Here is a 14,532-nt window from a genome sequence, read left to right on the forward strand (position 1 = left end):
AATAGCATGATTACAGCTGTTAAGTGATGCCTCCAGACTGAAGAGGACTGCAATGAGAAGCACCCCAGCCAAGAAGCATGGGAGCAGCATGCTTTTCTCATTATTGCCAGTTAGTAAGGACAGAACATATGGTCACTTCACAAAGGTGAGTTATCCACCAACAAACAGGAATCCCAGCCAAGTTTCCCAGCCAGATTCCTTCTTTTAAATTCATTTACACTCTTTCTATTTCTTCTTCTCTCTTGTTTTGAATTATTGTTTTTTTTTTTCTTTCCTAATGGGGGCAGGATATATCTTAGGAAACTCATTTCCAACCAGGAAAATAACTTAGGAAATAAGTGCTCAGAGTGACACCCTACCCGTAACCTACGGACAGTGAACAGCTAGCAGCTATAACTAAACAATGTTATCCCTGGCAATAGAACAGGCAGGCCTGGTATCAATTTGGTTCTAATATTCAGTAGTTGGGTGGTCTTTGGGAAGTCATAGAACCTTATTTTACCCAAGAATCTTCAGCTATAAAATGAGTAAGCCCCATCTCAAAGTCTGCTGTAAGGATTAAGTAAAACAGCGGCTCCAGCAAGACCAGTGCTATGCCTGCCTCTGGCATGTAATCAAGAAGGACTGTTATTGATATTAATCTTAAAATGACTTTTTTCTTTTTTTAATTTTCTGGTGACAATACAGAGCTTCAGAGAATTCTGACTGTAACTAAGGGGCCTTAAAGTGAAAGCAATTCCATTTTCTTTTCTCTAAAATGAAGAGAGCTCCTAGAGATGCCCAGCCCAGCAGTCCCTGCTCCCTCATGGCCCCACTCCCTTCCCTAGCTGAAGAGTTAGACCACACTCACCTTGATGGCACCCCAGCAGATCCAACCTTTGCCATTGGGGTTAATATTCATTGGCACCAGCCCTTCCACCAAGTAGCTGAGAGGGTCAGAGGAGAAGGAAATCCTTTATTTGGTTTCCAGAGGCCACTGATGACCCAAATGACTACAGCTGGGAACATTCCTGAGGTCCACTTTTAGCTGTTCCTGCTTATCTTCCTCCTTACCTGGAACCTTTTGAATGCTTCCATTTCTTTAGACTCTATGCCTATATCACTATTTTCCACCCTCCCAATATATCTTTGAAGATGTTGCTGTTTTAAGACTGAAGATAAAGCACCTTAAATTTTTTAAAAAAAAGGTTGCACTTTTGTTTGTGTGAGATAGAGAGACACATTGTTTGTTCTTTGTAAAAAGCTTAAACAAGGTAAAAAATGTCCTTAGAAGGCATCGACCCACTCCCGTCCTGCAATTTCCTGGGGTCAGATATTTATGTCCTCCATCCCCATCCTCCCCTTATTAACAAAAAGGAACAATTTGAAGAGAAAGTATATATAATAATTACACTAAAAAAATACATTAAACAATATTAAAACCCCAAATAAGAAAAATTTAGCAGAACTGTCAGCACCATTTACCCTATTTTCTGACCCCTCTACCCTCTGCCACCCCAACACCCCTCTCCTCGCATTCTCCCACACCTCCTGACAGTCTCTCACTCCCACAAAGCTCTGGTCACGTGACTCACCTTTGGTGGCTGAAGGAGACCTCAAATGAGTGGGCTGGGTGAGGACAGGGGCGCAGAACACTGGAGGATGGGCTGGGGAGAGGGGAGCATCAGGGAATGAGATGCTAAGAAATACTCAGGCACCGAAGACTACCAAAGACTACACAAGAATTACACAAAATAATCGACCGTCTGAGCTACCGGGGAAGACCCTAAGCAAAAATACCTAGTACAATTCCTGTTTCATAGTAATACTTAGCAGACCAATAAAAGTATCACAGCAAGGTTTCTCCAAGGTAATGTAACCAAACCAAGCTTGGGTCCACTCACTGGCACACAGTGAAGCCAATCTCCTGAAGGTTGTGGTGAAGGAAAGTGCCGCGTTCAGTACAAGGCCAGGCAAGCAGTAAGTGCAGCTCAGGCTCAAAAGACTCGAACTCCCCAATGGCTTTCAGGTTTTTAAAGACAGGGTGAGGGAGAGGGTTTCAGGGTATGCGATCAGCTAATGAACATTCTTCTGATTGGCTGGAGATGAGGTAATTGGGAGTCAACATCATCAACCTCATATGTTCAACTTCTCCCACCTGGTGAGGCTTTCAGTATCTGCAAAACAGCTCAAGGGTATGGCTCAGGATATTCTCCATAGTCTTTGAGGAAAACTAAAGGTGGCTGACTTGGTTGAATGGCTAAACTATTACTGTTTTGTCTTGCTTGACTCTTTCCCTTTGTGTCTGCGTTTCCTCACTTCGATGATTACATTTGCTCTTTGGGATTGCAAAAGGCCTAGGAGGGCACAGTTTTTCTACAAACAAGGCACATGCAGAGGATATGGAGGGATCTGTCCCAGGAAGGCCTCATGGGGTCTTGCTTGCTTACAATGCCCCATGTTTTGATACTCCTCAATCTTAAGAGAGAACAGGTATGGGACGAGAAAGGGAATAACATTTTGCATAGAGTGGTTAATCATAAACTTTGCAGAGCAACTCAATTTTAGGGAGACTCAGTTTCAGTAAATTCTGTTAAGTCATTAAGCTGTGTCTGACTCTTTGAGAGCCCATGGGCTATAGCCTGCCAGCCTCCTCTGTCCATGGAATTTCCCAGGCAAGAATACTGGAGTGGTTTGCCAGGCCCTCCTCCAGGGGATCTTCCCAACCCAGGGTTCGAACACTCATCTCCTGCATTTGCAGACAGATTCTTTACCACTGAGCCACCAGGAAAGCCCTTCAGTAACTTCTACTCATGTGTGAATGTATAATGTAGACATGGAAAAAAGAAGGCTAAAACATAAGAACTCTGTCATATTTTAGGGCTTCCCTGTAGCTCAGACTGTAAAGAATCTGCCTATAATGCAGAAGACATGGGTTCTATCCCAGGGTCGGGAAGATCCCCTGGAGAAGGGAAAGGCAACCCACCCCAATATTCTTCCCTGGAGAATCCCAAGGACAGAGGAGCCTGGTGGGCTACAGAGGCTACACGGGGTCACAAAGAGCTGGACACGACTGAGAGACCAACACACACACATGACGTGCAAAAGCTTGCTATAAATAATTTCACAGTACCATTGTTCCTCATCTTCTCCAATCATGTTACAGTCTGTACAAGCAAAAGAGTGGAAAAAAAGAAAAGAAAAATACAATATTTACTTATACAATCATCCTTCAGGTACCTGTAGGGTGTCTGTTCTAGGACCCCTGGGATATGCAAATTTGAAAATATTCATTTCCCTTATATAAAATGGCATAGTATTTGCGTATAACCTATATACATCCTATGTATACTTTAAATCATCTCTAGATTACTTATAATACCTAAACAATGTAAATGTTATGTAAATAGTTGTAAATACAATGTAAATGCTATGTAAATAGTTGCCAGGCTGGCAAATTCAAGTTTTGCTTTTTGGAACTTGCAGGAATTTTTTTTTTTTTCTGAATATTTCCAATCCACAGTTGGTTGAATCTGCAGATGTGGAAGTCACAAACACAGAGGGCTATGCTATTCAAGGTTGTTACCAAGTACACACACGTGCACACAGACGTGCACACACACACCAAAGTAAAACACTTTAAATGAGGATGAAATTAGGGTAAAAAAAAATGAGGGTAAAAAAACATGAACAAAACAAAAAGTGAAATTAATTTATGGACTACTCTTTGTAAAATTTTCTTTCTACGCTGGCTAGAGGAGGACCACAGGTTTTATTTTGAGCTTGCATTATAATGGAATAAGGCAGCTAGATTTTAGCTACCCAGAGTTATTCTTGCCTCTCACATGTTCAGTATCAGTAGAGTTTGTTTTTATCTTGGAAGCTCCAAAGCAAATATCACTACCTTCCAACACAGAATATAGTCTACAGAATTTCTATTTGGTTAAAATTTTATAATGCTTAATTAAAAATATTCTGCATCCTTTAGAAAAATGAGACTGCATGTAGAACAGTTGCAGTCTGAGACAGCCAGAAGCAGGGAGAGGAGAATGGAGCTCAGCTAGCTGAAAAGCATACACCCCAAGTTCTGCTCAGCTCTACCCCATGGAAATGTGGGCCAGCATTTATTGGTAAGTTCTTTCAATTCAAAAGATTACTTAGTTTGGTTTCTCAGATCCACTTTTTCACTGGGCAATGAGCCTAATTTTTAAAAAGTAAGTAGATATAGAAGATGATAAAGTCAACATTCCAAACAGAATAAAAAAGTGTGTCACTTCTGTGTAAAAGACAGTAGAAGTTAGATAAAAATAATTTTTGAGTTTACAAATAAGTATTGGGGAGGATGTGGAGAAAAGGGAACCCTTGTACATGCTGCTGGGACTGTAAACTAGTACAGTTGCTATGGAAAATAACCATTCTAAAAAATAAAAACTAATTCAAAAAGATACATGCACCCCAATGTTCATAGCAACATTATTTGCAATAGCCAAGATATGGAAGCAACCTAAGCATCTATCAACAGATGAGTGGATAAAGAATATGTGATACCACACACACACACACACACACATAATACTGCATATGCTTGCATGCTAAGTCACTTCAGTCGTGTCCAACTTTTTGCAACCCTGTAGACTGTAGCCTGCCAGGCTCCTCTGTCGATGGAATTCCCCAGGCAAGAACACTGGAGTGGGTTGCCATTCCCTTCTCCAGGGGATCTTCCTGACCCCAGGGATGAAACCCACATCTCAGGTCTCCTGCGTTGGCAGGCAGGTTCTTTACCACTGGTGCCATCTGGAAAGCCTACAGTGTAATGTTGTTTGTGAATGAGCGCTAAATTGCTCCAGTTCATGTCCAACTCTATTATTCAACCATAAAAGAATGACATTTTTGCTATTTGCAATGATGTAAATGGACTTAGAAGGTATTATGCTTAGTGACATATGTCAGACAGGGAAAGACAAACACTGTATGTTATCATTTATATGTGGAATCCAAAAAATAAATCAAAGGTGTTTAATAAAATAGGAAAACACACATAGAAACAGAGAACAAACTAATGGTTACCAGTGGAGAGAGGGAAGGGTGGAGGACAAGACAGTGTTAGGGGACTAAGAGACACTAATTACTATGTATAAAATAAATAAGCAACTAGGAAATATTGTTTAGTGCAGAGAAATATAGCCATTGTTTTATAATAACTTTAAATGAAGATAATCTGTAAGAATATTGAATTACTCTGTTGTACATACACCTGAGACTAATATTGTAAATCAACTATTCTTCAATGAAAATTTTAAATGAAAACAAAATAAAATAAAATAAAACAAAAAATAAAAACAAAGATAGTATATATTAAAAAGTAAAAAAGATGTTTTTGAGAATGCGCCATTCCTTGACATGATTACTAAGGAGATAACAACCAAGAGCATGCATTAATAGAGAGCTTTTAAGTTTTGAAAGATGCTTTCCTTCACTGGGATTCTCAAACTTTTTTAGTAAAGAAGCACAAACAGAAGACAAAAATTAATGGTTAACACTGAAGATCAGGAGTAGAGACCAAAGTAGGTCCTCAAAAGTAAGAAAATTCTTTGAAATCTTACATTTCATCTCAAAAGTTCATGGAAAATTCATGACATAACTGTGTTTATTTTAATTAAAGGTCCAAATTCAAAACAATTTCAAGTATTCTACAAAATCTTATAATAAAACTGATGCCCTGGGAAGATGCAGTGTGTTTATCCTGTGGTTTCAAGGACCTGTCACCACTGCTATATGCCTCCCAGAAGGATGGGGAGCCCATTTGAGGGTCGGGCAGCTGTATAAATTCCTCCAAACCTCATAATAGCCTTTATGTGGATGAGTAAGTGATATTCTTGTTCCTTTTAGCAGATACAGAAAGTTAGACTTAAGGAAATGAAACGCTTACCTCTTGCTTCTTGTTAGTGATGACTGTGGACCTAAAATCCAGGTCCTTTAATTCCATGACTTCTTCCCATTTGGAACCTCCAAATTCAGTTTCTACCAAATTTCAGTCCACACTTTGTGTGGCTGCTATTACAACTTGAGGTGGTCTTCCAAAGCTTGGAGATGCAACTTTTATCTAAAGAATTCCAGGCAATGAGACAGTTTTGTTAATTCTGTTTTATTTTCAAAAATGTCTTTGTGTCTGAAAGAGGATAGTCAACATGTATGTCAGGAATGATGTGCTGAGAAGTTCTGCTTTTCCATACATTTGCTGTCTGCTGGTTTTGTTCACAAATGTGAAGCAAGGGAATAATCTCTCGTGTTGCAGTAGTGGCTGTGTTATAGATTGCTGACAACAGGTAATGCAAACTGGACCTATTCTTTTAGATGACTGCTATTAAATGGAATGGCTCTTTGAGAGGTACCAGTTCTTTCTAACTGGTGGTCTTTTGAAAAAGGCTTTTCCAAATGTGTTTGCCTTCTGAAAGAGTACTGGATGCCGGCAGTCTATCACCCTTTCCAATAGAGAAGATGGATTAGTTTCGACTGACTCTGTGTAAGAAGCTTGGTTCCGGTCCAGCTGGCAAGAGCATAAAGCAAAGTAATTACTTGAAAGTAAAAAGGAAAGAAAAGAAAAAGATAGATATTGTATCCAGTATCCTCCCTGTTTACTTAGGATTCCAAATTTCTTTTGAATTAAAAAAAAAAAAAAAATCTTTTTAGGGCCAAAAAATAAAATTCCATAGTATCCCAGTGGAAACCCCTCCAATAGTGGTTTGGGTGTTAATAGTGGTGTTCATTATTTTTCCTTTGAAAATATTTATCGAAATCATAGTAATTAATTTTATACCAGACTCTCAGAATCTACATGGACTCTTGAGACAAGTGAAAGCATTAACTATAATGGAAAATGTGAACACCATTCATTTCTTGAGACAACTGCTATTTAATATCTGAGCTACCAGGAAAGCCCATTTAATATATAAACTATATTAACTCCATAACCCCTTCTATAGTGGTGAAATTCTAGATAAACAGTTGTCAAGTAAATATATGTCATAAATATATAAAATGTTAAAATGAAATTATAAAATATGATTGTTTTGTAGTTTTCAAGGGAGCAGAAGAGCAAACAAGTAGCTTAAAATCTCAAAACATTTTAGTTGGACAATCTAGTTTATATAAATACCCTTGAAAAGCAATTAAGAACAGGGAATACAGTTCCTAATTTATAATTATCAGAAGTGAGGCAGAGGTTTCATGACTTTTTCAAATCACCCATCATAGGCTTATTCAGAAATAATGTTATAGCTGGCTTATTCACACACTACTAAGAATTTTAGAATTTGGTGAAATAAAAAAAGAAAGAAAGAAATATGTAAGGGCATTGAAGGAAGGGGGAAAAAAATGCTTGAATGGATTAGTTTTCTTCTCAATGATTACCCTTTCCCCAGTTCTTCAGTATTAAAATTTTTAAAAACATTTTTATATTCAAGTAACTATCCAATACCATACCAAAAAAATGCTTCTTAGAAAGCAGGTCTCAAGAAAATACACTTTTCCATTTTTAAATTGTTCTTCATGATTCACTGCACTTAGGTTCTTTCCAGTGGCAAGCTCTACTGAATAGGAAGATAGCTGGAGAGGGATTCCACCCTACCCACAGATATTGGGCAAAGAGACTTATCGTTGGGTGACAGCTATGTGAAGAAGGACTTTAGACAGCATCCGCCTGTGTCTGAACACACAACATGGCAGTCAGGTATGCTTCTGCACAGGACTTAGAATCTGTGAGGAAACATAATTTCTATACAGTCCAAGCCCTCAATACTCAGGTTTAAAAGCATGGGATTTTCCAGAAATCACAGTTTTATTGTTTAGTTGCCTTTGGGACCCCATGGATTGTAGCCCTTCAGGCTCCTCTGTCAATGGGATTTCCCAGGCAAGAATACTGGAGAGGGTTCCCATTCCCTCCTCTGGGGCATCTTCCCAACCCAGGGATCAAACTTGAGTCTCCTGTATTGTCAGGCGGATTCTTTACCACCTAGGAAGCCCAGAAATCACAGTAGCATGTGTTATAGAAGTACTCTAGGGAGAGCATGCTGAAGATGGTAGGGAAATTATTCAGCAACTACTATTGCTTAGACACTGACTGATTGTAAAAAACCGCCAACTGCAGGAGGGTCCAGGAGCTCCCTTGCTGATCCAAGCTTCAACTCTTAAGTCTGGATTGAGAAAGGTCAGAGAGTCTTAAGGGGCTGTGGTTGTGAAGGGGTAAAGCAGTAGCTATTTAACAAGTATATAAAAATATAACAAGGTTGTAGTTAGTACAGCTATGTCAGTTCATGCCACTGAATAGCAGCCCTAGTATTATGCTGTAATATTATTGAGTGATTTGTTTTCTACTTTGGTTAATTTGTAATCTAATTTTAAGTTTTCAATGGGAAAATGCATTCTGAGTTCTGTATGCTACTTACACATTCTACTTTACTATATATACACATGAACTTTTGAAACACAAACTCATTTTATATTGGACATCATCTGTAACATGGATATTATATCATATTACCATCAGTGGTCTTCTCAAGAGATATATTTTGAATAATAATATATCTTAAGTTCTTCCCCTAGCCAAATGATAACTGAATGTCTACATAGCCTTTTAAATATAACTTATGCTTCTTAAGATTTAAAAATGAGGTCTCAGGACTTCTCTGGTGGCTTCAGTGGCCAAGACTCCATGCTCCCAGCAGCTGGCCTGAGTTCAGTCTCTGGTCAGGGAACTAGATCCCACAGGCCACAACTAAGACCATGAGTAGCCAAATAAATACATAAATAAATAAATATTTTAAAAATGAGGCCTCTATTCAGCTATTTCAGATTTTCAGATTCAGAGTTTATTCTAACTTTTGGAATCCTCATTAGATAAATGAGACAAAGTTGTGCTGTGGTAGAGGGGGCCCAACTTGGTGTAAAAGGAGACCAGCAAAGGGCCTTGTGAGATTGTGAGATTGTGACACTCTCCTACTTCACTGAGGTCCGCATGTCTGACGTTTAACAACTCCCTTTCTCTGGACCCACCCGGTCCAATCCAGGAGCCACTACCCGCATGTGAGTATTTATTAAAATTTTAGTTCCTTAGTCACATCAGCCCCATTTCAAATATCCATTAGCAATGTATGGCTAGCGGCTAACATACTGGACAGCACAGATACAGTTCTATTTCACTGAAGAAAGTTTTATTGGATAGTTCTGGTCCAGAAGTTTATTATATGTTACTTTAATTTCTCTCACTTAGAGTAAAAACATTTCATCTTTTTTCTGTCTCCAGAGGAGGGAGAAATAGTTTAGCTGATCAGTCAAAATTTATTTTCAAGTTTCTAAAAATGATTATTGTCATGTTTCTCACTTGTGTGCTTTTAAACAAACTATTCTACAGAAGGACCACCATGGGTCCTTTTATTCCAACACATGGTGAGATTCTCAAAATCCAAAGTTTTCTATGCCTTTATTTTGCAATTATAAATCTGAGATCTGCATTTAATTCTCTAACACAAATCTAACGTTAAGTGTTATATTGTGCCTCTAGGAATCTCCCTTAGAAAATTTTCTGTTAAAAATAAAATGACACTGGCTTTATAACCATTCCTCCCAGTAAAAAAAAAAAAAAAGAAAGAAAGCAAGAAATCAAAATGAATATTTAGGTTGCCCAGATGCAGATCCACTAAGAACAAGGAAAAGACTTTAGACCAAATTCAGGTTTTCGTGGGTAGACACTGTTTTCATGGGTAGACACCTCCAACATTCTCCTAGACATCACTCTGACTGCTGAATACGATTTGGTCATGCCTCAGTGGAGAAGGCAATGGCACCCCACTCCAGTATTCTTGCCTGGAAAATCCCATGGATGGAGGAGCCTGGTGGGCTGCAGTCCATGGGGTCGCTAGGAGTCAGACACGACTGAGCGACTTCACTTTCACTTTTCACTTTCATGCATTGGAGAAGGAAATGGCAACCCACTCCAGTGTTCTTGCCTGGAGAATCCCAGGGACCAGGGAGCACGGTGGGCTGCCGTCTATGGGGTTGCCCAGAGTCAGACACGACTGAAGCGACTTAGCAGCAGCAGCAGCAGTAGCAGCAGTGATGTTTTGACTAGACTATAGTACACTATACAAACCAGATAAAATCTACGGAGAAAAGTCCACCCACTATTTAATCTACATGATGCCAAGCTCAGGTAAGATCGGTTGTTTCATTGGGTTGACCGATTCTTTAGGCAGCGTCTATCTTATCTGTGAAGAGATGTTATTTAGAAACTAGCAGCCTCTTAGTTTCCCATTTGTATCACCAGATAAAACAAGTGACAACAGATTTCTCCTTTGCAGCGATTTTATATATACCTTTTGGTTTTATCACCTGCAATAGGAAACTTTTCAGAGTGTTAATTCAATTCTTGTTCCCTTGGACCCTGACAGACAGAATTGCAGATAAGGGTGTGTTTTTATACTTTCGACCTTGGCTCCAATAGGGGCTGAGATGGCAGTGGGCTTGAGAACACTGCTGAAAGGATTTTTTGCCAAGCTGGTTGGCATTCTGTATGCTTGTAGTGTATTGATGCAGTATTTGCTTTGGCATCATGAGTGCTGTCCTTCTCATTTTTTAAATGTAGCTATTAAGAATGCAGCTTTTGTTTATTTTTATACCGTTAGAAGAAAAAATAAAAATGCCTTGATACTTACAATCAACGGATGTGATATGCCAGGGTAAATCCCTTAAGCTAATTTTCCCTTTATAATATTTCAGTTTTAGTTTTAAAAAGTCATAGCTGTTTATTGTTTTTTATTAAGTCCTGTTTAAAGTAAAGATAGGGATGTTGAAGATAAATTATATCAATACTACCAACTCAATTTCTGGAATGTAGCTAGTCTAGATAAACCAGGCTTTTGAATTTCCTTTTCTTTTTTGGTCTTAATTTTGTTTCTGACCTTTAAAAAATCTATCATCTCCAAAAAATTTTTTGAATTTTGAGAAATTTTTAAATTCTTCAGATCTCTTCTGAAGCCAAAGATAAAACTAGCCAGATTGCTCTCAAAATATTAATACATTCATCGATGTTCTGATCAACTCTTTTTTCAATTGTCTATATACACAGTAATGAAAATTATTTAATCATTTTCTCATGTTTAGAAGAGCAAATAAACTTAGATTGTGACACTGCAAGGGATAAATTGTTGCCAACACATGCATTTCAACAAATCAATTGCTAAATTTTGATCACCTCTCTTGCTATAATTCTCATTTATAAGTCTGTTTTCCATTCTTGCATTATCTTATTCCTGGAGCATATAATAATCTCATAAACCTGACTAGATTCCTATATTCATCTACCTATGAGATCTGCGTAAAAAGTATTTCTTTTTACATATTGCAGATGGGCTCCTATCTAAAATGTTAAAAGGTTGTGTATTGTACAAATCTGTCTCTAAGGTCAGATTCAAAACTCCCCAAGGTATGTACTCAAGTGGCTTCTTCCGGTCTATAAGAGCAGACCTGGGCTTTATCCAGCTTGCCCGGAATACAAGTACTGTTCAGGAAAATTTGTTGAAATTTCTCGTACTACCTATAGCTGTTGATGGAACAAAACCCCAGCACCCACCAATCCCTACCCTCAAATCTTTATGTGATATGATATGAGTGCATCATAATATTTCCTCTATGTAAAATCCTTTCTTTTCCTTCATCGCCTTTTTATATCTTCCAAACCATTCCTTTAAGAACCACCTCAAATGTTTCCTTTTCCAGAAATCTCTGAAGTCCATTTTAGTATTTACAGCATGCATTACCTTCTACATTATGTTATACCTCTTTGTAAATTTGCCTTAATTACCCTGCTAGATTTTAAGTTCCTTTGTGACTGGAAATTGTGTTATCATAATTTTTGGTTTACTCATGGTGCCTAATATAATATTATTAATTAGACAATAAGCAAACTCTGTCCTCTTTGAGACTGTGTGAGAGCTTATTATGTAACATATAACCTAAAAGAATCAATCAAAAGGAATCCTATCTTATACATTTAGATAGTACCTTTCAAATGCCTATATTCTCTTACATTATAATTGTACAATACCTTTCATCAAAGTCTGTTGTTTCTCTTTACAACTGAAGAGCCCATGGATTGTCAGACTTACTCCTGAAAAGAGTAAATTTCCAGAGATCCTACTTGGAAGACAGGTCATTTCAGGGAAGAAACTCTTTTTATTCTGTGTTTACCCATCTTTCACTTAACACCAAATATCTAAACCCATAAGGGATTGTGGAACACACTGCACTAGATAGTTAAGAACTTGGGTGTGGCAGCCAGATGCAATGAGATTCAAATACTTATCCTACCATATCCTAGCTGTGTGAAGTTGGACACAGTACTTAACTCCTCAGAGCTTGACAAATAGGGCTAAGAGTACCTGATGTAACATAGATAAACACTTAGCCCTCTACCTATCTGGCTTTAGGTTTTCAAGAAATAGTAATTATCATTATTCCAAGTATAAAGTTGGGTTAGCAGCAGGGAGGAAAGAACATACTGGATTAGGAACCATAAACTACAGAGATTGGGGTGATTAGACTGTGAATACGAATTGGAAAGATCTAGTCAGACCTCAAAACAAAACAAAACAAACAAACAAAAACTGTTGAGATGGAAACATGAAATAAACAGAGGAACAACTCAGAATAGCATGCTAAGAAATCTGTATTTGTTTCAAAAAGTTAAAGTTACATGATACAGTTCCCTGAAGTGGGTGGCAGATGGTATTTAAAGTCTGAGAGCACATGCAGGAGAGTCTGAGGAAGGGAGACATTGAGGCTTGGAGCCCTTGGAAGTGTGGCAGTGACTCAGCCAGGTGACTGTGAGGATGCTGATCCTCAGAAACAAGAGAGGTAGTGTTCAACTGAAATGACACTGAAGAGGAAAATCCAGTAGGACTTGGAAGCTTCTGGAATATGGGGAAGGATATGGACAGGTTAGATAAGACCTTTAGAGAATGCTGACCCCATAAATAGAAATAGGCTGATTGGGAAGCAGACTTATTTTTGCAACAGGATTTGTCTTAGTCTGTTCAGGATGCTATAACAGAATATCATAAATGAGGTGGCCTATAAACAACAGAAATTTATTACTCACAGTTTTGGAAACTGGGAAGTCCAAGAGCAAGTTGTTGGCAGATTTAGTGTCTGGTGAGAGCCCATTTTCTTGTTCATAAATGGCCATCTTCTTGTTGTGACCTGCAAATTTGGGAGGGAAATCAACCTTCAGCATACAGCAGGATGTTAAATTCACTTTTAGGCAATATCAGTTTGAGTTACAATGAGATGATGAGTAATGAATATTGCTTAGGTCTGAAATAGAGGAATCTCTAGCCAGAAGTAGGTTTTAGGTCACTCCAATGAAGAGTACTGTGGGATGAGTACCAGCAACCAGCTTCTCTTACTCCATAATTGTAATTCAGATCTGCTTTAATTTCTGAGCCTCCCTAAACTACAATATAGCAAACAGGTTTGCTAAAACCTGTCTCTTGAAAGCGTTTATCACCATGTTTGTTGTTGTTTAGTTGCTAAGCCGTGTCTGACTCTTTTGTGACCCCATGGACTGTGCTCTGCCAGGCTCCTCTGTGCAGGGGATTTCCCAGGCAAGAACATTGGGGAGTGGGTTGCCATTTCCTTCTCCAGGGGTATCTTCCCAACCCAGGAATCGAACCCACATCTCCTGTTTGGCAGGTGGATTCTTTAGTGAGCCACCAGGAAAGCCCATCACATTTACTAATTAATTAACATTCACAGCACCAAGAAGCATAATAATGGGGAATAAAAGAGGCAACATTTCCAATATTCCCAGAGTCATAACATGGTTTTGCAGTAGTAGATCCAAACAGACTGCAATTTTGCAATAATCATATTCACATGGTAGGTCTGGTCAGAGCAGAGTTTCTCAACTGAGAGTGATGCTGTCCTCCAGGAGACCACTAGAATGGTCTGGAGACTTTTTTTTTTTAGTTTTCATAATTGGGGGAGGGGTGCTACTAGCCTCTAGCTGGTAGATTTTACTAAACTATCTACAATGCACAGGATGGCCACCCATGACAAAGTGCCATCTGGCCCAAGATGTCAATAGAGCCGATGCTGAGAAAGCCTGAATTTATAGTGACTTTCAAGCAATTTACTCTATTGGGATATGTCTTACACTTCTTTATATACTCAGATACTTTGTGGAGTAAATATTTGTTCATTTCTTGTTGATGGGTTGATTGATACACTGAAATAAGATCCCACGTAGATGTATTTACCCTCAAGGTTCTCCTACAGCACAGATGCTAAGGCAGAATTTACTCTGCTTCTGGCTCTGGAAATCGGCAATGTTATATAAAAGACCAAGGCAATATTCCTTTTCTGATTTTATGTGCAAAACCAATATTCCTGCTCCTAGTTTCTTTATTCAACAGGTTTACATTCTGTTTAAAAAAGAAAATAAAAATTTTAATAATGTTAAGGATCTTATGAAGAATGCTATATTCAGAATTCCATTGA

Source organism: Bos taurus, chromosome 10 (assembly GCF_002263795.3).
Source record: "Bos taurus isolate L1 Dominette 01449 registration number 42190680 breed Hereford chromosome 10, ARS-UCD2.0, whole genome shotgun sequence".
NCBI lineage: Eukaryota > Metazoa > Chordata > Mammalia > Artiodactyla > Bovidae > Bos > Bos taurus.